Source organism: Lissotriton vulgaris, chromosome 1_1, assembly GCF_964263255.1.
Source record: "Lissotriton vulgaris chromosome 1_1, aLisVul1.2, whole genome shotgun sequence".
NCBI lineage: Eukaryota > Metazoa > Chordata > Amphibia > Caudata > Salamandridae > Lissotriton > Lissotriton vulgaris.
The window spans coordinates 2,114,401,773-2,114,425,890 of NC_141685.1; positions in this window are offsets into that span (position 1 = coordinate 2,114,401,773).

Consider the following 24,118-nt stretch of genomic DNA (forward strand, 5'->3'; position numbering starts at 1 on the left):
TAAAAATAAGGCCTGTGATCTTGCACTTGCAGTCAATTAAAACTATACCATTCTATGCTCTCCTATGGGCCGTGGCCTGACTCTTTAGTAAAGCACATTTTGGTTAACATTCTACCTATACCTCACTTAGCTTTGTTAGAAGTAGCCGTGGTGCTTTGTCAAGTGTCTCAGTCCTGTACTGTTATCCTTTGCTTCTATACTGCTCCTTAGCTATCCCTGAAACTTTGGCTCTGTTAATAACTCAATTTAAATTTCATTGGACTGTCTGCATAAGGCAAGGCTCACAACTGCAATGAAGCAGCCAACAGACTGTTGTGCTGGTCTAGGCAATTTGTGATCAGTTGACAGCCCAACAGATCTGGCAGGCAATTTTCTGGACCATCTATTCTACAATTGACTTGCTTATTGCTTCTGCAGACATGCATGCTTTTTTTGAACCATGATATAGCATTTCACAACCTCTTTGCAGAACAGTCCTCACCTCCAACACAAGGCCTTTTAAAGTATATTCAGCCAACGTGAGATCAGCCTTTGCTAAGCTTCCATTTCTACCATTGTGTCTACTTTATGATTGCATATCTTCTATTCTTGACCTGATGGCTCCTACATTTTTTTAGGGCAATTGTTTTTTTTCTGAGGTTTTCAATCCTTCATGTTGTAGCACCTTTATTCTGGTGTTTATAGAAATGAGGATCTTGTGAAGGTGTTGGCTACTAAATTTGAGCAGATTAGCTCCCCAGTTTACTTAGCCACCAGGCCCTCTTCACAGTCTCTACATCTAATACAGAGCAAAAACTGTCTTTTCCATTCTCTTAATTTCTTCATCATGCTACATTGAGATGCCCCTAGGGTTCATCATTCATTTGAGCTGTGTGTAATCTGCATATGGTCCTGTGGGTCGCAGGAGCCAAATGTTCCAGTTCTATAATTACGTAGATTTTGTTTTGTGTCCACTAATATTTTGGTGATGTTTCATTTTGGAGGCAAGTCCAAGCATGAGGTTTTTCTGGATGTAGAATGTTAGAAATGTGGGTCTTTAGTTGGCAGGTTTGTACCCTGTCCAAGTAGGGGCCCTTCCTTCTAGTCAGGATAAGGGAGTTACACTTTTAAAAGAACCGCTGCACCGCCCTTGGTAGCTTGGCACAAGTAGTCAGGCTTATGTCAGAGGCAATGTGGAAAGCATTTGCACATAACACACAGAAATACAGTGAAAACATTACAAAAGGAGACCTCACCAGTTTTAGAAAAATAGGCAATATTCATCTGTGTAAAACAAGACCAAAAAGATACAAATCCAATATAGAGTCATCAAAATATGAATATTGCAAAAATAGACATAAAATACAGTACCTTGAAGGAGATAGCTCCATCCGGCATTATGAACAACAAATCCAACAGTTCAGGCTGCCTGTGAGGTCGCGGGCCAGCTATGGTGTCAGGAATGCAAGGCGTCGGGGACCTTGAGATGAGCTCCAAAGAGGCAGTGGTGCCGGCGTCTTCAGGCGTTGGTGCCGGAGGTCGTTGCAGGAGTCATCGGGCCCTTGAAGCTACACACCTTGCAAATCGAACTCCGTGAGCCTGAAGTCAGGAACACTGGCGTCAATGGCATTGGGGCTGCAATGTGAAGCACTATGATGAAACGTGCAGTGCTCACAGGTCACAGTGCAGGCAGCGGTTCGGTGGTGGCGTCCAGCGCCGTTGGTGAGACCACAGCTGGGGTGTGAAGTGGGGCAATGCAACATGCAGTGCCCACAGGTCATGGTGCAGGCAGTGGCGTCGTTGATGCTGAACTGCTGTTGTCGGTAGACCCCAGGTTACAATGTAAAGCGGGGCAATGTTTCATGCTGTGCCCACAGATCACAGTGCAAGCAGCAGCGCTGGTTGACGAGGCTAGAGTCGATGACACTGATGTTGGTTGGCCAGGGCTACGGAGTGGGACTGGGCGATGCCTTGTGTACCTCACAAGTGGTGGCCACAGGCCACGGTGGAAGCAGCGGCATCGATGTCAGCGTTGTGCAGCATCGTCAGTGAAACCTGAGCGGCGCTGAGAAACGGGGACAAGTGTGGTGCCCACAGGTCCAGTGCAAACAGTGGCTCAGTTAGGGCATCAAGCGGTGATGTTGGGGGACCATGGTTGCTGTGCAAAGCGGGTGATGCTCTCTGTGGTGCCTTAAAGTCATGGAGCCGGCAGTGGCGTCGTTGGAGGTGTCGTAGATGTGTTAGATAGTGTTGGCAGATGAGCCTGAAGTCATTGATGTTCCTGAGGCAGGTTCTAAATCAATATATCTAACCAACAGGAGAGTTAGGGTTGAGAAGCCACTCTTCTACCCCTATCAATTATAGTACAACAACTAAAGAGTGACTAACAATTACATGTGATATACACAGTGTGAAAAAAGTAAAGAGAACGAGAAGGAACAACTCTATTGATTAAAATAACCCTCACTCACCCTAGTGGTGACATGCTTCATCATGGGGTTCCCACAGGGGAGATCGAGTGTCCCCCCCGTGTGCTACGAAGCCTGCAGTTGCAGCGGAGCTGTTTTTTTTAAATCAGGTTATGTGTGCTCAAGTGGTGTGGGTGCAAAATCTAAAAGATCCCAGCTGTACCCTAAAAAAACTTTATTAATGGGCCAGCTGGTCACATTAAAAACAAGTGTGGGCTATGTGGTGATTTTGTTGGAAATCACTATGTCGACATGTTTCTGCTGTTGCGTGCCACATTTGGCTCAGCTTTCATCAGGACCTTAAGGTGAAATCCCCCTGGGGGGTCCACGCACGCTAAGGCGCGTCCACTCCGTGAGGATATATATGTGAAAAAATGTTTTAAAGTTATTTTTCAAAAACTCACGGTTTTACCCATATAGAGTATTCCTAGAAGTCACCAGGAGCCGGCTCTGTACGCAAACAGATCAGACAAGACAGACATTAAGTATGCGTAATATGCCATGCGATTAATATTGTCTGCCAATTCTTTATACCATTATGTACAGAGTTGTTCTCTAACACTGTGGTTTACTCGTAAAGCCGTTCTGAATACCCCTACAGAGTACTATGCTGTTTGGGCAGAACCCTTATTTACCCTTGCAGATTATCAGGGACGGTTTCCTTTGGACCAAATTCAGTCCCACTGTGCGCTTTTTCAGAACTTAGGTAGATTTTTGCCTACATCTTACCCAAGTAAGTACAGGGAAAAAGTAGTCCGAGTTGGTTGGAAGTAGTTTAACAATTATTTTGTATTAATGTATATTAGGAAAACACCACAATTTATAATTCACAATAAATATACTTGGCGCAATGAAAGTAAGGTATGCAGTGTTAAGAAATGAATTGTATTTATTCCACATACAAGTCTATTCGTTGTACCTCTAACTGCACACAATTACTTAAAAATCGTCTGCATGTCATCAATGTAATTGTAAAATCATTGCATAGTTGATGCTCTCAGTGCAAAGAGAAAGGGGAGTTAAGGGTTTGTGAGGGACAAGGTAAAGGTGGTGTGATAATGTTGCATCACATTCAAATCATAACGCCTTTACAATTAAGGTAATAACAATGTTCCCACAGTACATCACACATAGATACGATTAGATCATTCTTTTATTCTATAATGTGTAGAATTTAGGCGTAGTCTACGTTTCGACCCCGAAAGTGTAGAAGGGTTAATTTTCCCTCATGTTGGGTCTTCATCAGGACAGAAGAGAGAGCCTGGAAAACATAGCATTAACTGGTATTAGTGGTCTATGTGGTGAGCTGACACTTTAATGTAGGTTGAATTTGGGGATTACCTACATAGAAAAAGGCGGACGGTGATTAAGCGTCACGTCTAGGGCCCGATCGTGCTCCTTATCGTTTCTGAAATATATTATAATGAGGGAGGTTTTGAGCGGGAACGCTAAACAACTCATTAAGCCAACTGGCAGGGGAATAAGACCTATTGGTTTCCTCTTACTTCAAATTGGCATCTTATAATGTAGTGAAGGTCGTGGATATTTCTTCATGTACTGGGCTTCACCGTACACCGCACATCGTTCTAAATGGGGCATGAGACAAGTATTGGTAAGAATCGGTAAATCCGACTCGTTCAATCCTTATTAAATATTCGACTATGAAAGTGCACACTCTGTGTTTGATTGAATAATCAACAGTGAAAACAATATAGCATAATACTAACACATATAAAGGGAGAAATCGCATGAAGGACACACAACTAGGTAATTAAGAAACTAGATTTCATTTAATGTATTTATAAATCTTTACGTTAAAAACAATTAATAAAAACACATAGTGTAAGTCAGTTATACAAACAACAAAATTAAACAATCATCATATACTATATAAAAAGTGCATATAAAAGAACTTATACTGGTGGCAAACAATATTATTCTAGAATAGAATAATATTGTTTGCCACCAGTATACTATATAAAAAGTGCATATAAAAGAACTTATACTGGTGGCAAACAATATTATTCTAGAATAGAATAATATTGTTTGCCACCAGTATAAGTTCTTTTATATGCACTTTTTATATAGTATATGATGATTGTTTAATTTTGTTGTTTGTTAGCTGCCAAGCAAAAAGAATTGTGGAGTCCAGTCACACTATTTTTTGATTTAAGTGCTCAGAGTTCTCTGCCTTTGTCCCCGTTACAACAAGAAGTTCCTAAACCTCCATGAATTCCTGTATTTTGTTAAACATATTAATATTATTTTCGCTTTTCTTGTAATTACAATGTATATTTAGTATATCTTTTATTACCTTATATCATACCAGTTGCCAATTTTGCTTATATTTATTCTCAATGTTTGATGTTTCTTTTTGTAGCTTATATTAATACCTTTACTTATCTTGATGTATACTTTTGCTTGTTATTTTTTTTGTCTTACTTTGTAAGCTTATGTCATATTCTTTCAATAAAATGTTTCTGAACTTAAAAAAAAAAAAAAAGAAGTTTGCATGCCGGGAAATGTATTGAGTTACCATGTATCTTTTAAGTGCCATTGTCATGACAACACTTCGCCTAGATGTCGAACTGTATAACTGAATGCATGATTGTAATGTGTTTTATTCTCATTGTAGTTAAAACGAAAAATATGCCAATCATGGAGAACAATTCATAAAACAATTTACAGTAGAAGCACTTGTCCTTTAGCACTTAATAGCAGTGAAAAAGTGCACATAGACACTAAAGCAGCAAAAATGAAGTCCAGCATACCATCAAAACAGATGGTCCGAAAGGAAAAAGACGAGGGAAACACATCAAAAAATGCCAGGTCTAACACAGAATCACTGACAGTTTGATAAGCCTAATATGCAGGCACTAAACGTTGGTCCCTCATTTGATGGTCATTTCAGGAGAGGAAATGTATCCTGAAATCTGAATTGTTGATCGCACACAGTTATACCTGAAAGGGCCTAATATGTTAATTTCTGACCCCCAGTGCACACATGGGTATTGTTGAATGTAATGTGCATTTGCTAAAGAGCGCTTGTTCTGGTCCTTTCCTCCTTTTAGCAGCTCCTCCCATTTATCACTCCAGGAAATGGGTGGGATTTCTTGCAGCCAATGCTGTAAAACTTCTGCTCCCCACACGCCTTACAGCAAAGTCAAACCCCCCTTTTCACATTTTCAATATATGTCTTTCCTGCTGTTTGAACAAGTAAAACAAGACTGCTTAAGTGAAGGACAGCTACCTTGCAGTGGGATTCCTGCGGTCACTGAGGACCCTGATCATCATTCACATCGAAGAATACTATATTGTACTATATTGTATGATTGCCGTATACAGAGGTCTTCAAACTTGGGGGTGGGCCCCCTGGGGGGGCCTTAAGGGATTTTAAGGGGGTTGGGTGCCATTCTCTAGCCAAGAGAAACATCATCGGTACAAAAGGGGGTGGTGATGGACGGAGCATCTGAATCAATCAAACACTCACCCCCAGTCAACTGATCTGGGTTTAATCCAGCACCGTTCTTTAGCCCACTCTGCCACCCCAGTTCAGACATGGCCATATGCATGGCTTGGCAGCATAGTGGAAGTAAGGTCTGTCTACAACAACAGTGGCGTAACAAATCTTGAGGGGACCCCCCTGCAATGTATATGAAGGCCCCCCCCTCTGGCCCATCACCTATCACTTTTGCTGAGCGGGGCCCTTGGATCTCGGCCCTCATCCACGCTGTGGGGGTTGCAGGGGCTGCGGGGGCTTTTGTTACGCCACTGTTCAACACCCCTCCCCCGTCTCTAAATCATGCACGCTTTTGGTGCATTGCACATCAATAGGTGCATGACTTTACTACCAGCAACAAATGGTGGAGACAGTTGAATTCGCGTTTATTCTGTGAAGTTTGCAGTGGTACATCCAACTGCTCTTGCAGCACCGGTAGTCCAACTGCACCGGGGATCCTATAAAGAAATCCCCGCTGTTCCTTAATCAGATCTGTCCTTCCCATGGAAAACGCCACAGAACGGGTGTTCGGCTTAATTAACAGTATAAAGTTTGCAGACCTACTCAGCTCATCTATGTTTGGGGAATCTGCCCAGCAACTGTCACTCAGAGGATTTGACAAGTGACCTATGCCCTGACATGCTGAGCTGGTTCTAACTAACAATACTTGTTATTCCAGTACAGCAATCACCAGGAATGCCTAAATCACCCAAAATGGAAAATAGCTGAGTAGACCAGGACCTTATGCAATTGTGTAAAAATTAACATACCACGGGAAAGTATTTTGTAGTGCTTACATAGGCACACGTTTTGTGCATGATATCATGGCACCTAAGCTTGTGAATGAACGCTTTGATACGTTGGTGACTTCCTCTCTTCCAAAAGCATCACACGCCACATTGATCTATATGTTCTCAAACCTGCTCGTTGCTTTTCATGCTGCAATCCCAGGGATAGTGGTGAACTCTAATTCAAAACAAATCCAATTGCAATTACTGTGCGCATTGTTCTGCATGTGTCAGAGACAGATGATGGAACATTGTGAAATCTACAGGGCATTTTGTTTCTGAGCATTGCCTTGAAGATGTGCCTGCATGTTGATTATACAAGAGACCGAAACGTCGACGTCTATCCACTACTTGCTTCTTTGAAACCAGTTTGGCTTTTGTCAACACACAAATAATTTTGTTACCAACTAATTCGTTCCGTGTCTAACTATCTTCTTGTAAGAGTGGCTCAACAGTACTTTTGGCCCTGTCTATGGACTTGATAGTATAATTTTAGGTCATTAGTCTGTTGGATGATGGCATTTGTGTAAACCCTTATTTCTGTTTGCATCTTTTGTCTGACCTTTTCGGTAAAAAATCTTTGTTTTCTTGTAGGCGCCCCAGTGTTAATAATGATCTTTACCACTTTGATGTTTAGAATTAAGAGATATCTCTATAAATATAGGGCCTCATTTATGAAAAGTAATGCATCGCTGCGTGAAAACAGCGATGCGTCACTTTTCATTGTGACCTCCTTGCTACATGCTGGATGCGTCATATTTACAGTATGACGCACCATGTTGCAAGGAGTTACATATATGTCAGTATTTCTGACGTATCTGTAGGCGCAAAAATGACGCATTGCTGGAGTGTGTCATGAAAGTGGCGCAACACCATCAATGGGTCATTTCACATGGGCAAGTCCCATTTCAAATGTGCCTGCATCAGTCTTATGCTTGCTGTGAGGCAGGCGTAAGATATTGACGCATTTGCGTCCTAGATGCAGGGCCGGACTGGGAACCACAACCAGCCCTGGCTAAGTGCTCGGCTGCCCCCCCCCTCCCCACTCACACTGGGGTTGGAGGTACCGCCGAGCTCTTTGCCGAGGCCGGTTTTCGGCCAATTTTGGTACAGGGCTATGCTGCAAAAACGGCCCTGTAATAAAAACGGCTCCCAGGAGCCCAAAACCGCCCCCCCCGACCCGTGTGGCGCACCGGGGGATTGCCCGGTGCCCGCTATGGCCAGTCCGGGCCTGCCTAGAAGTGACATTGAAATCTTATAGATTTCACTGTGTCACTTCTACGAGGCTTACTTGCGTCAAAATGCCCACCCTGCATGCATTATACCTGGCGCAGGTATATGTGGTGCAGGGCTTTACAAAGTGACCTATTTACCTAGATGCATCACCTTGTAAATATGACGCTGCATGGCACATTTATTTCCCTGCTGGTGCGTTACAAAAAGTGACGTACCGGCAGCGCAAAAGTGACACAAGGGCTCATAAATAGGCCCCATATTGTTTATCAAATCAATTTATATTTCATGAGTTAGGGTTTGAATGATCCCCTTGTCAGCCTTTTGTTATTTGGTATTATAGACGTGGGTGCAGGGGCATACATGCCCTTAGGAGGCTCAGGCACAGTGCGTCACAAATAGGTGGTGCGCTGTGAGCGTGCCTGGTGAAGTCAGCCCTCTGCAGGGGAGAAGGTGGCTCCCATGACCTATCAACCCACTTCCCCCAACATCCCTTTGCTGGTGTGTGCAGTCACTCCCTGCACTTGCCTGCAAGGGGATTCTCTCTCCCTTCTCTCTTCAAAGTGAAGGCACATTGCACCTGCAATGTGAAACACAGAGGGGCTTTGAAGTGGGCGCTTTGTATTTCACTGAATGTGCTGCCCCCAGAGCAGTGCAAGGTCTTGAATGCCCTGTTGGCAGCTCACTCTTTGCAAAAGGGTGCACTCCCTAATATGTCCCCATGTAGTAACTTGATTTGGGAGGGAAGGTTAAATGCTTTCGGTGCTTCAAAGTAACAGACAAGCTAAAAAAATGTATTGTGCTTTGAAGTTATCTTAATTTGAAACTTTATTTCAACCATATACCAAAGTTTAGTCCTCGTTAAGCCTTAAGATGTAAAAGATCTTAGTTAAGAATCTACTTAACATATGCCGACTCATTTGTACTTTAGCCGGTCACTGAAATTAAGTAGATGGTGTATTGTGACACTGGCAAAATAAGATCCACTAAATTGTGGATTTCAAAGATGCGATCAAACAGTGGCATAGCTAGACGAACAGCCACTTGGTGCGGCCCTGAGTTTACTGCTGGGGGAGCGAGGGTGGCAGCCGACAGACGACTTGTTCCCGGGAGGGGAGGAGGAGTGACGGCCAACTAGTTCCGTGGGGGCGAATGGCAGACGACTTGTTCTCGGGGCCAGGAGGATGGTGATTGTCGACAGACATGACTCAGGCCGCCCGCAAAACCAGTGCCCCCATTCCCCAGGTATGCCATTGCAATCAAGTGCTATCCTACTTACGATAACCTTCCTAGATCTGTTTATACACCAAGAAGGTACTACTAATTTTAGACTTCATTATTACATTTTTGCTTGGGTGCTTAATTGAACGTGACTCTTCTCTATGCTGCCCTATGACCAACAAACTGGTGCTATCGTCACGTGACTAGAAACAGATTATTCTAATAGGGGCATATTATCAAGACAGGCGATAAAATTATTGCAGCTTTAGCGGCAGAAAACTGCCACTAAAACTGCGATAATGGGCTTGATAATATGCTCTATGAAATTCCAATTGAAGCCCATGTTAGATGCCCTTCACATCACATTTTGCATTCACAATTCTGCAAACAACTTGGGACAACTACTCCTGTCCCGTCTAGGCATCAATGGGATTTTGAGTAATCATGCTATCCTCGTGACGATCTCAATTTAAGAGTTGTCCTCCAGCCTAGCACCAACAACAAGGCACAACATCCATAAATCCTACTAAATGAAAGCATGCCCAATCATTGTAAGAAACCATCTTGCACTAATCTGAACTTTCCTTTGGGCGCAGAGAGAACTTGTAGCTCCTGGATATGGTTGTCTCGTGAGATTTAAAATCTCGCCACAAGGCTGGACCCTTCCTGTCCTGAAGAGAAATTAAGCAAGGCTTGCCTGTACAAGAGAACATCCAGAGAAGTGCAGATGTTAGTTGAACCCGTGCCCGTGGATACTTCAGTGGGAGCTGTCATCGTACTATCTCCTTGGCTGACAGCACCTTTGGCACCATCACATCAAACTGATACATGATTTTGATTCATCCACAGACCTGCAGGATCAGTGGTGTTCATGAGTATCCCAAAATTGAGAACAGGGTTAGTGCTGCAGCCATGTTGTACTGGCAGCCTGTTGCATTGAGGTTCCTTTACAGATCACTGTGGGTGATTCCTCTGTCAGGTAAAATTAACCCTGTAGCAAGCTCTAGTCATAACTGGAGTTAAAACCATGCAGGGGGTTATTCCATACAGTATTCTGTTTTTTTACATTGTCGGCCCTTTCTGACACCCTTGTGTTAAGCAGTACCTTTATAGACCTTCATTTTCCATTTGTTCTGCTATAACTGTATAGTCTACGCCAGACGGATTATCGAACACTGGAATTACCCTAGCTACAAATCAATAGTTCTAGATAAGGACCAGTATTTGAGGTGAATCAAAACTTCCACCAGACAGTATCCCTAGAAGGGTACCACAAAGTACACAGGCACAATACCTTCAGGAGTTTAACTACCGGCTTGCATCAGAGCACGTAGCCCTCCTTTATTTAATACACCACCCCTGACGCCACACCTGCCGTTAGGATGCCTTAGATGTGTGTTGTGCCAGTATCACTCAGTAACCTCCACTTGATTCCACAGCTGTAGAATGCTGCAAAAGATCTTCAAATGACTTCCTGAGAACACCAGGAAACACAGGCTCTAATCACCAGCATACTCTATTGCGGCAACACACTCTATGTGGGAATCACCAAGAAGCTCATTAACAGACTCCTGACCACTGAAAACGCCACAGCAAGAATCATCCCCAACCTACCTAGTCACACTTGCATCATCCCACATCTCGCAAAACTGCACTGGCTTCCAATCCACAAACTCACTTAGATCAAATTGCTCACACACATATAAGGCACTACACAACACTGGCCCTGCATACCTTAACAGCCCCATACACTTCTAAACGCCTCTGAGGCACCTCCACCCAGCCGTGCTCTCACTGCACTCATACCCCACATTCATAAAACCATAGCCGGAGGCTTCTCCAATACAATCTCCGTCACCCCACCACAGTATTTATTTGCTTCTCAAGTTCCACAAGAAGCTGAAGACCTGGCTCTTCGAGTAACCTCACCAAAGAGACAGCTACCTAACCCACCTACAATGTGCCTAGATACCCTCACAAGTGATTAGCATGCTGTACAAATACACATAACATAGTCACATTTGCATGTCACATTACACATTACAATCCGTCACACTTTTTTTAACTAAAATTCAGCCAAACCTTTTAAACAAGAGTCCCTTAGCACATGACTCCAACTTTCATCTGAAGATATGACTGTTCCCATAATTCATGGTCCTCAAAACATTTGGGCCTCCAAAGGTGTTGCCTCAAAATGTTGGATTGTCTTTGACATTTAGACAGGGAAACCTCTGGACTACTTTTTCCTACTAGAGCAGTGGACACCTTGTTGGTATTGGGGTTATCAGACTGGGTGGTGGCCATGGGTTCAAGTGCTTTGTGTAACTAATGTCACATTGTTGCACTCATCATTGTTCCTTACAATGGTTTGGTGCCATTTTCAGAGCTCTGAGATATATCTTGTGACCTGATTAGCTCCCCTTTTGGCAATTACCATAGTCCCGTTTTGACTTATTACTAGAAAGGGATCTGTTTCAAATGGAAGTTGTAACTTCAGATTGCTCTAACTATTTTGACATCTAGTAGTACTGGGGACCATGAGTCTGCATGAGAAATGATGTCTCTAATCGGTCTCCCAAACATCAATCCATCAATGACACTTGTAAAGCGCGCTACATACCCGTAGGGTCTCAAGGCGCTGGGGGGGGGTGCCGCTACTGCTCGAACAGCCAGGTCTTCAGCTTCTTCCTGAAGGAGAGGTGGTCTTGGGTCAGGCGCAGGTCGGTCGGCAGGGAGTTCCAGGTCTTGGCAGCCAGGTAGGAGAAGGACCTTCCTCCTGTAGTCGCTCTTCGGATGCGGGGGACGGCGGCGAGGGCGTGGTTGGCTGATCGGAGGTGGCGTTTGGGAGCGTAGAAGTTGACTCGGCTGTTGAGGTAGCTCGGGCCTTGGTCGTGTAGGGCTTTGTGTGCGTGGGTGAGGAGGCGGAAGGTGATTCTTTTGTTGACGGGGAGCCAGTGAAGGTCTTTCAGATGTCCGGAGATGTGACTGGTTCGTGGGATGTCGAGGATGAGTCTGGCTGAGGCGTTCTGGATCCGCTGGAGTCTCTTCTGGAGCTTGGCGGTGGTACCAGCGTAGAGGGCGTTGCCGTAGTCCAGTCGGCTGGTGACGAGGGCCTGGGTGACGATCTTCCTGGTCTCGGTGGGGATCCACCAGAAGATCTTCCGTAGCATGCGTAGGATGTTGAAGCACGCCGAGGAGACGTTGTTGACTTGCCTGGTCATGGAGAGGGAGGAGTCCAGGATGAAGCCCAGGTTGCGTGCATGGTCTGTCGGTTTGGGTGCGGTGCCCAGGGCGGGAGGCCACCAGGAGTCGTCCCAGGCGGAGGGTGAGGGGCCCAGGATGAGGACCTCCGTCTTGTCCGAGTTCAGTTTCAGGCGGCTGGTCGTCATCCACTCGGCTACCTCTTTCATCCCTTCGTGCAGGTTGGCTCTGGCGGTGGTGGGGTCGTTGGTCAGGGAGAGGATCAGCTGGGTGTCGTCCGCGTAGGAGATTATGCTGAGGTTGTGTTTGCGTACGATGGCCGCGAGGGGGCTCATGTAGACGTTGAAGAGGGTGGGGCTCAGAGATGATCCTTGAGGGACGCCACAGATGACTTCGGAGGCCTCTGACTTGTACGGTGGTAGGCGGACTCTCTGTGTTCTTCCGTCGAGGAAGGAGATGATCCATTCCAGTGCCTTGTCCTGGATTCCGATGTTGCTGAGGCGCCGTACTAGGGTGCGGTGGCAGACCGTGTCGAATGCCGCGGAGAGGTCTAGGAGGATGAGGGCCGCTGTTTCTCCATTGTCCATCAGGGCTCGGATGTCATCGGTAGCGGCGATGAGGGCGGTCTCGGTGCTGTGATTGGCTCGGAAGCCGGACTGTGAGGGGTCGAGGGATCCGTTTGTCTCGAGGAAGGCGGCCATCTGCTTGTTGACGGTCTTCTCGATGACTTTGGCTGGAAACGGGAGGAGTGAGATGGGGCGGTAGTTCTTGAGGTCGGTGGGGTCCGCTGTTGGTTTCTTGAGTAGAGCGCTGAGTTCGGCGTGTTTCCAGCTCTCAGGGAAGATGGTGGTGTCGAAGGATGTGTTGATGATGTCTCGCAGGTGGGGTGCGATGACAGCGTCGGCCTTGTTGAAGACGTGGTGCGGGCAGGGGTCGGTCGGTGATCCGGAGTGGATGGAGTTCATCGTGCGGATGGTGTCTTCGGTGCTGATCGGGGTCCAGGCGTGGAGGGTGGTGGTGGGGGGTGGGTGTTCGGTCATGGTGTGCGTTGGTTGGTTGTTGAAGCTGTTGTGTATGTCCGCGATCTTGTTGTGGAAGTATGAAGCCAGGGAGTTGCAGAGGTCTTGCGATGGGGTGATGTCGTTGTTTCCTGCGCTGGGGTTGGAAAGCTCTTTCACGATGTTGAAGAGTTCCTTGCAGTTGTGTGCGTTGTTGTCCAACCTGTCCTTGAATGCTGTTTTCTTGGCGGCGCGGATCAGCTGGTGGTGTTTCCGGGTGGCCAGCTTGAAGGAGGTCCTGTTGTCCGGTGTCGGTTCCCTTCTCCAGACTTTCTCGAGGGTTCGGCAGTTCTTCTTGGAGCTCTTGAGTTCGTCGGTGAACCATGGAGCCTTCTTGCTGCCGGGTCTGCTAGGCGGGGTCCTCAGTGGGGCGAGTTCGTCCGCGCAGTTGCTGATCCACTTTGTGAGGTTGTCGGCGGCCTGGCTGGGGTCCGCTGAGCTGGCAGGAGGGTGCTGGCTCAGGGAGGTGGCGAGCTGGTCTGCTGTGATCTTGCTCCAGCTTCTGCGGGCGGCCTGTTGCTGGTGGTGGTGGGTCGTCGTTCTCTTGAAGGTGAAGTGGACGCAGCTGTGGTCCGTCCATTGAAGCTCTGTGGCGTGGCTGAAGTCGATGTCTGTGCTGGAAGAGAAGACTGCGTCGAGTGTGTGTCCGGCGAGGTGGGTGGGGGTGGACACCAGTTGCTTCAGTCCCAGGTTGGCGAGGTTGTCGAGCAGGGTGCTGGTGTTGTGGTCGTTGTTGTTCTCCAGATGGAAGTTGAGGTCTCCCAGGAGGATGTAGTCGGCGGAGGGGAGGGCATGCGGGCTGACGAAGTCGGCGATGTCCTCGCTGAATTGTGTGCGTGGTCCAGGGGGTCGGTAGATCAGGGTGCCTCTGAGGGTGGTGTTCGGGTTGGTGTGGATCTGGAAATGCAGGTGTTCGGCGCTGGTCAGGGTGTTGTCGGTGCTGGTCGTGAGACGGATGGTGTTCCTGTGGATGATGGCGATGCCTCCTCCCATCTGGTTGGCGTTTCGGTCCCTCCGGACGATCTTGTAGCCCTCTGGGATAGCGATGGCGATGTCGGGAGCTGAAGAGGCGTTCATCCAGGTCTCCGTGAGGAAGGCAACGTCAGGGGCTGTGGCGTCTAGAAGGTTCCAGAGTTCGATGGCGTGTCTGTGGACGGAGCGGGTGTTGAGCAGGATGCACTTGAGGTGGGTGCTGCTGGTGTTCGACTTGGCGGGTGCTGGTGCGAGGCTGGTCCGGATGCAGGAGAACTTGCAGGCGTGGCAGCTGAAAGGTCCGTGGGTGCGTCGTGGTGTGGCTTGGTGGCAATCTGGGAGTCGGCCGGTGTTGAGTGCGGTGAGGGTGGCGGCGGAGTACGTCAGGCGGGTTGGTCGGGCTCTTCGGGGGCCAGGGGTCCTGGCACTGGGCGCGGTCCAGGCGCGGACGGGCGTAGACGGGCTTACCTTTGGCGCGCCTTCGGCGCACAATCGGCGCGCCCGCTGCGCGTGACCGCTGCGCGTTCGCACGGTCGCCATTTAAGGCGAAGTGCGCGGGTGGGCGGAGCAGCTGGGAGGCGGGAGCGGGGAGGGAACAGAAGAGAAAGGGGCGGGGCTAATGGCGGTGGCGGGAAGCGGGAGCGGGGAGGGAGAGCGGAGGGCGGCGAGGTAGGCGGGCAAACAGGAAGGAGACAGGCACAATGCACAATGGGGGTCAAAACACTAAGAGGAGACGGCACAGAAAAATACAGGCAACAATTCTGGTCAAAACGGGGGAAAACAGTTAAGCTGACGATCTTACGGCACACAAAGGAACAAGCACAAATGTCGGGCAAAAACGGGTGAAAACCAACGGGGATCGCTCAAGGCGGCAGCGAGGCCGGCGCTGAGGCAGAGGCAGGCACTGGGGGCACACGCAGCAGCTGGTGGCCGTGCGGCGCGGGGGTGAACCTCAGCATGTGCTCTGTTGGTGGTACAGTGTGGTGTACACCTGTAGGCTTCCAGCAACCTTATGGGTGACCACTTCGAAATCCCCATGTACTTCAATTCCAACCCTAATGGCTTTGATCAGCAACCCATCAGTCTCTCTACTTCGCTGTTTGCTTGAGGCCACCTAAAGGACATCTTCCTGTGTGTTATGCCTAAAGGTTATAGAATCTATCAAAACTAGTTACTGAAAATTGGGGGTCATTGTCACTTTGAGCGTCTTAAGTAGTCCAAACATGGCAAATCTTGTTCTAGCCAACATTTAGTTTGTTCAAAGATTGTGGTGGTCACTGTTTCTACAATTGGATACTTGGAGTATGTGTGTGATATTACTAACATGTGACACCCACAGGTAGAGAATTAAAGTCAATGCCCACTTTTATCCACTCTCTATCAATGTGTTCTTCCGGTTGTATTTTTGTCAGCTTGGCAGACACCCCTTTGATTTGGCACCAGTGACAATTTGCTACCACTTCCTCAACACTAGATTACATGCCCGGGAACCAGACTTTGTTCCTCAGAAGAGATTTGGTTTTCATTACTCCTTAGTGCCTAGCATATGCCAATGCTAATATTGGATATCTCATCCTGGGCAGAATCACAAACCTGCTCCCTTGCCGGAGGATTCCATTCTCTGATGTTCAATGCATTCTGCGTGTGCCAAAATGCCTTCATTTTTCATTGGTAGTCTTCATCGTGGTCACTGATGTTTCAGAGGAAGTCTTTCAACTGATTTGACTGTGCAGATTCACATGCTTGTTGGAGACAAGGAGTCTATCTTAGTTGCTTTGACTGAGTCTGGCTATGCGTACTCAGTTGACAGTAATGACATATGCAATGTACTCATCACCCCCTCAGTGTTGTATGGGTTGAAGAGAAGATTTAGCAGAGAGTTCTGAGATACATAATCGGCGGGGATGGTGCAGCCAGGCTTGTATTCGACTATAGATTGGTACTTATGAACTTGTTGCACCCACTTCTCTATGCGGGGTGGAGGATGCACTGCTATGCCAGGTAATAGTGATTTAGTATCTGTGGTGACTCTGAAAGCTTGCCTATACAAGTAGATGTGAAAACTAGAACATCCTTTTATTACATGAGCCTCTTTTTCAATCTGGGTGTACCTTTTCCCCTTATCCGTGTCCCCCCATGCAATGGTGTCATCTTTGTCAGTCTGCATAGTGGTCCTGCAAGGGATGCCAGGTTGATGATACATCTCCTGCAATATGCCGCCAGTCATAGAAAACTGACTTTGTAACGGAATATTGGAGATTTTGCTTCTCTGTCTCTACTTTTGGTGGGGTCAACTCTGATTTCATCTCTGGAGTATATATAACCATACAATTCCATTACTTGTTTGAGGAATTGCCATTTTTGTTTATTGAGGGTGAACCCCAATTTGCTGATTCTATGAAGGGTAGCAACTAATAGTCTCTAGTGATTGGAGAGTGTATCAGGATGTCATCGCCGATGTTGATGACTCAAAGTCCATCCAGACAAAGCCTTCGCTGATGACATTTAAAAAGCTGCTGCAGACAATATGCCAAAATTGAGGTGGTGTTGTTGGAGGCCTACGTGGGGTCAAATGTTATATAACTGCAGTCATCCTGTAGATGGAGATTCTAATACCCAGAGTTCAAATCTAATTTTGAAAACCAGTGTCGCCATTGAGGTTGTTGATTTGGTAATCAATAGTTGGTGGTGATGTGTTGCTCTCATCATTTAGCTCTATTTGGCTGCCGCATATTGCTACAGAAACTAACGTTGAGAGGTTTATTTGGTTGGGGACCCATGGTGTAGGGGTGAACGCCACCTCAATAATTTTTGAATCCTCAAGTTATTGTAGTTCTGCTTCCACTGGTAGACGAATTTGGGAAGGGATCTGATGGTGGTGAAGTGCTTGATGGATTTTTTTAGGCCTGGGCGGAACTTGCGAAGTTACAAAAAAACTCTGCGAGATTCCTCAGAATTCCGCGTATATGGGGAGATAGGCATGTTGTGCTTCCACTGTGATTTAGCACTGGGAGCTCATTCTATGCTTAAAAAACAGTGCGAACGGCACCACGTGGCGCACCAGAGGGAGCAGCTTCTTGAGTTGATTATGCTGCTGCTTGAGTAGATTTTCTACATGAGTGGAAGCTTTCTGACTACGAACGGTCGCTACTGCCCATGTTGAAGAGATCTCATCGGGTGCCTTCCTAGCGATTAAAAATGCAGATTCTCTTATTACCATGACTAGAGAATCTGGATTTCATTAAAGACACGGAGGCTAACATTATGCATACAACTTTTAATGAAGAACCTAGCAGCCGCAAACATCACAAAGCAAAAGTTTCATATTAGAAGTCCAATAAACTTCAAGTAAAACTCCAAAAGTCCAAACTACATAAGTTCTTTAGCGTATCACGAAGAAGAAAGAGATGAAAAATGAATAAATTGATCCGTGGGTCAGGAACATGAAGTTACGAGAGATTATCTGAAAAGAGAAGGAGATATAAATGTTTCCAGAAATGCTAAATAGCAAAAGGACAATTCTGTAAAGAAGTATAATCATTATAAATGCAAAGTAAGCATTCAAAATAAACATATCACAATATTAAATATAAGATACGAAGTATGAAAAAGTATACTGTATGTTAAAATCAACCACCCAAGGGAAAGGGTGGGAGGGATAATGTTAGCCTCTGTGTCTTTAATGAAATCCAGATTCTGTAGTCCTGGTAATAGGAGAATCGCAATTTCATTATAAGACCGGAGGCTACCATTATGCATGTTGGTAGCCATGTAAGACAACATCCGACATTTGGGTGATTGGTTTGCAATAGTGATGAGCAAAATTCTAGAATTAGACCAATCAGCAGCTTTAAGAATATCATCTAACTTACCACCTGACCAAAAGGACTTACTGGCCTGGCCACTGCACCTCTGATAGAATGTGGTTTATAAATATTCAGATCGATAACTGCAAGGTTCATAACAATTTTAAGCCATCTTGCAATAGAGGCAGAGGTAATACCCTTGTGAGGTTTAACGAAGGATATAAGTAACTGATCCACACTAGAGTGGCGAAGTGCATTCATTCATAAGTCATATTCTTTCATACAGTCCACAACACAACGTTTTTTACATATATCAAAGCGTGGGTAGAAAATAGAATCAGACATAGTCTTGGTTCTTCTATGCAGTTCAAATTTGACTCAAAAATATTATAAGATCTATAGGAACTATCAGAGACCCTGCGACAAGAAATCAAGCAAAGAAGTGTAGCTAATTTGATTGAAAGGTTCTTTCTGTTCAAAAGAGAATTATCAGGCCAACTACAGAAAAGGTCAAGAATTAATTTGACATCCCACAGAGATTGATATCTAGGTTTTGGATGTCTCCTTAGTCTGATACTCTTAAGGATTCTACAAATAATAGCATTTTTCCTACCGTTCTACCGTTGACTAGGGCATGACCTGAGCAAGTGCATAGCGACTTCTATGATTGCACCTTTCTGAAGCATTGAGGAGATCTCTTGCTCTATTATCTTCTCTTGAGCTGAGGTAAGCAGGATCTCTCTGGGAAGTGAATTTTGTATAGGGGTTTCTGTAAAGTCTATAGTAAACCTGTTTACAATATTTAGAACCCAAGGATCTTGAGTAATTAGTCTCCAGTTCTGAGTAAAGAACTTTAGTCTGCCTCCCACTTTTGGGGAAGAAAGGGGGGGGGTGAGTAATTGTAGTACTTACTCTGAGAGTTGGTGTCGTTAGTTGCTCTTCTTGCTCTGAAGGCTCTCGAGTGGAATCCTCTTCCTCTTGGAAGGAAGAATTGGGCTTGATTGGAGGATTGAAAGCCTCTTCCGCTGTAACCCCTGGACCTCGAATAGGGCCTACGATTGAAGCGGCCGGAAGATTGGCCCCTTTTTCTGGCCCTGCCAAGAAGGTTATTGGAGTTGAAGACTCATTTCATATTTTGGTGGGCTTCATCTAGAACTGTGAAAGTAGATCCGTATTTACCTAATGTTTTAATTAGGTCTTCGACAAAAAGCAAACCCTTTGGGTTGAGTGAGGGTTCCTTGTCAGCTAGGTCTCTCAATTTTGGGCTTATTTTAGTAAGGCCAACCCTTCTTCTTTCTGAGTTGAGACCGGCATTGGCGTTACCAAATAAGACTAAAGCCCTTTAACTCCACCCACGGATTATATCAGTGTTTAATGGAGAGCCATTGATATAGCTATCCTCTGCAGCATCTATGATTTTAGCCAAAGACCCAAGTACATCAAGGAGACGGTCCTGATAAATTTTAAGGGATCTCCCCATTCCCTTTCTTGGATCTCTACCGAGTTTAAAAATATATTTATGAGTTCAAGGTTAAGGTTTGGGATATTGCAGACCTTCCCTTCGATTGCGGATGTCTCTCTCCAGAGGGTTTCTCAGTCGTTTTGTAATACATTTGCTAACATGATCATGGGGAACCCATTCTGAGCTGCATGGATGTGTGATGTTAAGGGGAGAAAAATTCTCTTCACCTAGAGGATCCAAGATGCTATCTTTGGAAGAGGAGGGGGTATTTTTATCAAAGGGTAGGGAATCAATTCCTGGCTGTCTTCATTCAGGTTAAGGATGTATTCATCAGGGAATTCAGAAGTATCATCATCATGGCTATTGTCATCATGAAAGAATTTGCGATCGTCATCTTGAGCACTTGGATAGTTTGTGCCGCGGGGGACACCTTTAAATGTTGTGCCGCAAGGGACACCTTTAAATGTTGTGCCGCTAAGGACACCTGAAGCGTCTGAGGAGCGAGGGCCTCCCATGAAGCTTGAGGTACCATAACCTATAGTGCTCTTAGGTGTGTACTCGATGTTATTTGTCTTTTTGTTTTTTTACCCCTTATTTCAACCACGTTGAATTTCTGCAGCATCATCCTCTGCGGAGGAAAAGGATCTCTTTGACGCCATAACCCTGGACAGTGTTCAAAACATGCAAGATCTCATTTCCCTGTGACTCATACTTTTAATTGCCTCAACCTCTATGTTGGGTAGGGGGTGTTGCCTTCATCCGAGTCTATACAGACATTATCAGGAGTATAAGGATAAGGCGAGGAGAGGTAAGTAAGATTAGGAAAGTAGATTTTTATATAATATATATTTATTTTATGTACAATTTATTATTTTTTTTTTTATGGTAATTTGTTATATCTCCCCCTTTTTTATGGGTTATATGCAGGGAGGGAAACAATTACAGGCTCAAGGGGATGAAAGATCTGACATGAGCCAAAACTGAATCAAATAAGGGCTTATGTATCAAATAGGAATATTTTTTGAGAATGGGGCCAGAATAGGTAAAAGGTAAATTGCCAGAAAAGGATTTTTGGCAAAAAGGTCTTGCATAAATGGTCGCGCATCAGAAACAGCTGATCGCCTCGGTAAACTGCTCGATATCTCGAGTGCGATCAGTTGTTGTCAGGAAAACGGGCATTGTGAGGCTGTAAAAGGAGTAAAGGCCCCTAGCAACTACACAACGCTGCCTGCATGTTGCAGAGGGTCCTTCCTCTAAGCAGAAACATTGAGGAACTCCCGGAAGCCTCACTGAAGTTTGCGCGGTGTCACGGGGTAAGACGGAGCGCGCTAGAGCTGAGGAACGATGTCTTCGTCAGGCGCGCATGAAGGGAAGAGCATGAAGGAGCAAGCGCGCGGTAAGGCAAAGCGTGCAAAAGTAGCGCAAGGGGGGGTTTAAACAAAAACAGGCATCAAACGATGCGGGAAGGAAGGGTGGAAGCCGACCTCCTTAAATTGGAGGTCGGAAGAGCGAGCCATGTAGAGGGGGTGGGGGGCTTGAAACCGGCAAATTCCACCAGAAGGGAAGAAAGTGAGAAACACTGCCAAGAGAAGTACGCGAGAAACGCTGCTAAGAGAAGTAGATGTTTACAACAGTGCCATTATATCATAGTTAAAACAGAGGCATTATATCAAGTAGATCATTACAACAGAGGCATTATATCAATAAACAAGAAATAGTATATAAACAAAAGACATCAAACACTTTAAAAATGAATAAGGGAGAGTTGATTTATCTGCTTGGAGCCACATTTAAAAGAGGCTGATTGCCTAGTGCACATGCCTTTTATTTTTTTTAAAGAGTTCTAATATAAAACCTTTGCTTTGTGATGTATGCGGCTGCTTGGGTCTGCATTAAAAGTTAGAAGTTCATGAGAAGGTATTCTACGTTTGTCTCGTTGACTGCCAAAGCGAATCAGGTTGAGTTTGGCAATGTAGCGACAAAGTAGAATATCTATTCCTGTAGCAACAAAGAACTTATTCCCACGTGAGCGGTTATTGTGGGTGGCATGTATCTGATCATTACTTCTAGCTGAATGGAGGTAGATCACATAGGTAAAGTTCTAGTCTTTTTAAAAACTTTTTTCTTTACTTCACCATCTGTTTCTTTGGTCACCATAAAATAATTAAGGCTCGCTACTCGTGTGCACCAGCTAAGTGGGTGGCTGAGCTCACGGAACATGTTAGTGGCTTAGCGACTTCACCTCCAGGTTGCAAAGGTATGCTGCAGGTTGGGGCTACAGGGGCTTGTTCTCATGGGTTTGTAGTGTGCTAGGGTTGCAGAGCTGCATCTTCTCTTTGTGGACCATTATTCATAGTCCTTTCAGTGGGGAGAACAGGAGTAGAAGTCCTGACTCCTCCCTCTCCATGGCTAAGTAGGTCAGCGCCGTCTCCTCCTCCTGCTACCACACCCTCCGCATGCTCCGCAGGATCTACAAGTGGATCCTGACCAAAACAAGAAGAACGGTGACACAGGCCCTCGTCAGCAGCAGACTGGACTACGGCAACGCCCTCTACGCAGGAATCCCAGCCAAACACCTGTGACGACTAAAACACATCCCAAACGCCTCCGCCCAACTGATCATCAACGTCCCCCGCCGCTTCCACAACACCCCCCACCTGAGAGATCTACACTGGCTCCCCGTCGACAAGAGGATCACCTTCAAGCTCCTCACCCACGCACACCAAGCACTCCACAACACCAGACCAGCCTAACTGAACAGCAGACTCAGCTTCCACACTCCCACCCGCCAACTCTGCTCCGCCAGCCTCGCTGCTGTTCCCTGCATCCAACGAACGACCTCCGGTGGCAGATCCTTCTCCTACCTCGCCGTCAAGACCTGGAACACCCTCCCTACCCACAAACGGCAGACCCAAGACCTACTCGCCTTCAGAAGACTCCTCAAGACCTGGCTCTTCGAGCAGTAGCAGGACCCCTCCCTTTAGTGCCTTGAGACTCTCAAGGGTAAGTAGCGCGCTCTACAAGTACTCTGATTGATTGGTTGATTGATGTTATTGAAATGCTTAGGATGACAGATATGTCACCTTAGTCCTACGCTGCAGAAACATGTGTTGTGACTGAAGGTGCGCTGCTTCTTCACTGAGCTGTCCATAGCAGTGGGAGTATAAGCATACCAGCTGTGATGAGCTTGTGATCTTGTGATGGATGATTCTGATACCAGATTGCAGGGCTCTCTTCTGTGCTTAGTGGTGGATATTACGGGATGGTGCTGCCCCCTCCTGTGAGAGTGAGATAATGCAGGCAGAGAAAGCTGCTCTTGGGCTGCTGAGGTAGTCTGGAGTTGGGGGCAATGATGCACTGCACTTGAATCACGGTGCTCGGAGAGTCCTGATCCTTTGACGCCAATGTGGTGGTGACAACCCCACAGCATGCAGTACATCGAGAAGCGCACCACAAAGAACGCAGACATGGTGCCTTTTGGAAGTCTAACTGCTGTCTTGCGTCCAAGCCTGCAGCCGTCTCTTTCTTTAATGAACCACCACGCCTGGCATCAAGATGCCTGGGTGCGTGTTGTGTGTGTATCATCACCTTCCTGTGTTACTTGACACATTGCAGGATTGTTCACATGAACATTCACAAGAAGGGGCCCCAGTTTAGTCCATGGAACTCTAGCTCTTCATGTGATTAAAGCCTACTGTTTCTGAAGGTGAGCATGAGCTAGAAGCAGCCAAACTGAAGTTCCATTTTATGACAACTTCACAGCATAACAGGACCAATGTTTAGATCTGGGAATCCTCCTGTTCAGTCCATGGTGGAGGCCAATTATTTGAAGGACACGGTCAAGCCCTCTGAGATGTGTGAAACATGCCAAAAACAGCATTTCAGATGCCTATCAACACCTCTCTTCGATATTCAATATGGAGTCTGGCCTGAAGTCTGTAGGTCATTCTGCTATCTAGACACTTGAAGAGGAGTCCAATTTGATGCTTCATCTCAAGCCACTGATTAGGGGAATTCTCACACCTCAGTAACCGAAGAATGTCAATGCCATGAATCCCAGGATGTGAATGAGGTGCCAGTTCTCTATTTCAATATAGGCATTGGCTTCATCTTCTATTAGGAACCACTTCATTATTTGGTGAATAAGATCCCCTAGCAGAAGCAGTAAGGAGAGACTGCTAAATGTCATTCTTGTTAACAAAGTCCTTTGAGAAAAAAAGTCTGCCCCTTCAAGTTTTCAAACTCAGAAAAACAAAATCAGTTGAGCAGTTTGGCCTTTCTGCCATACCAAGAACTACTTCCGGTGGATGTCAGCATGCCTTATTGGCCGCAGCTGGATGGAGGGTAGTGGAGGCACACTATTTGTGCCCATTTTCTAGGAAGACTGGCTCATTTACAAATGTACTCCATCTACCCCCTTCTTGTGGGACT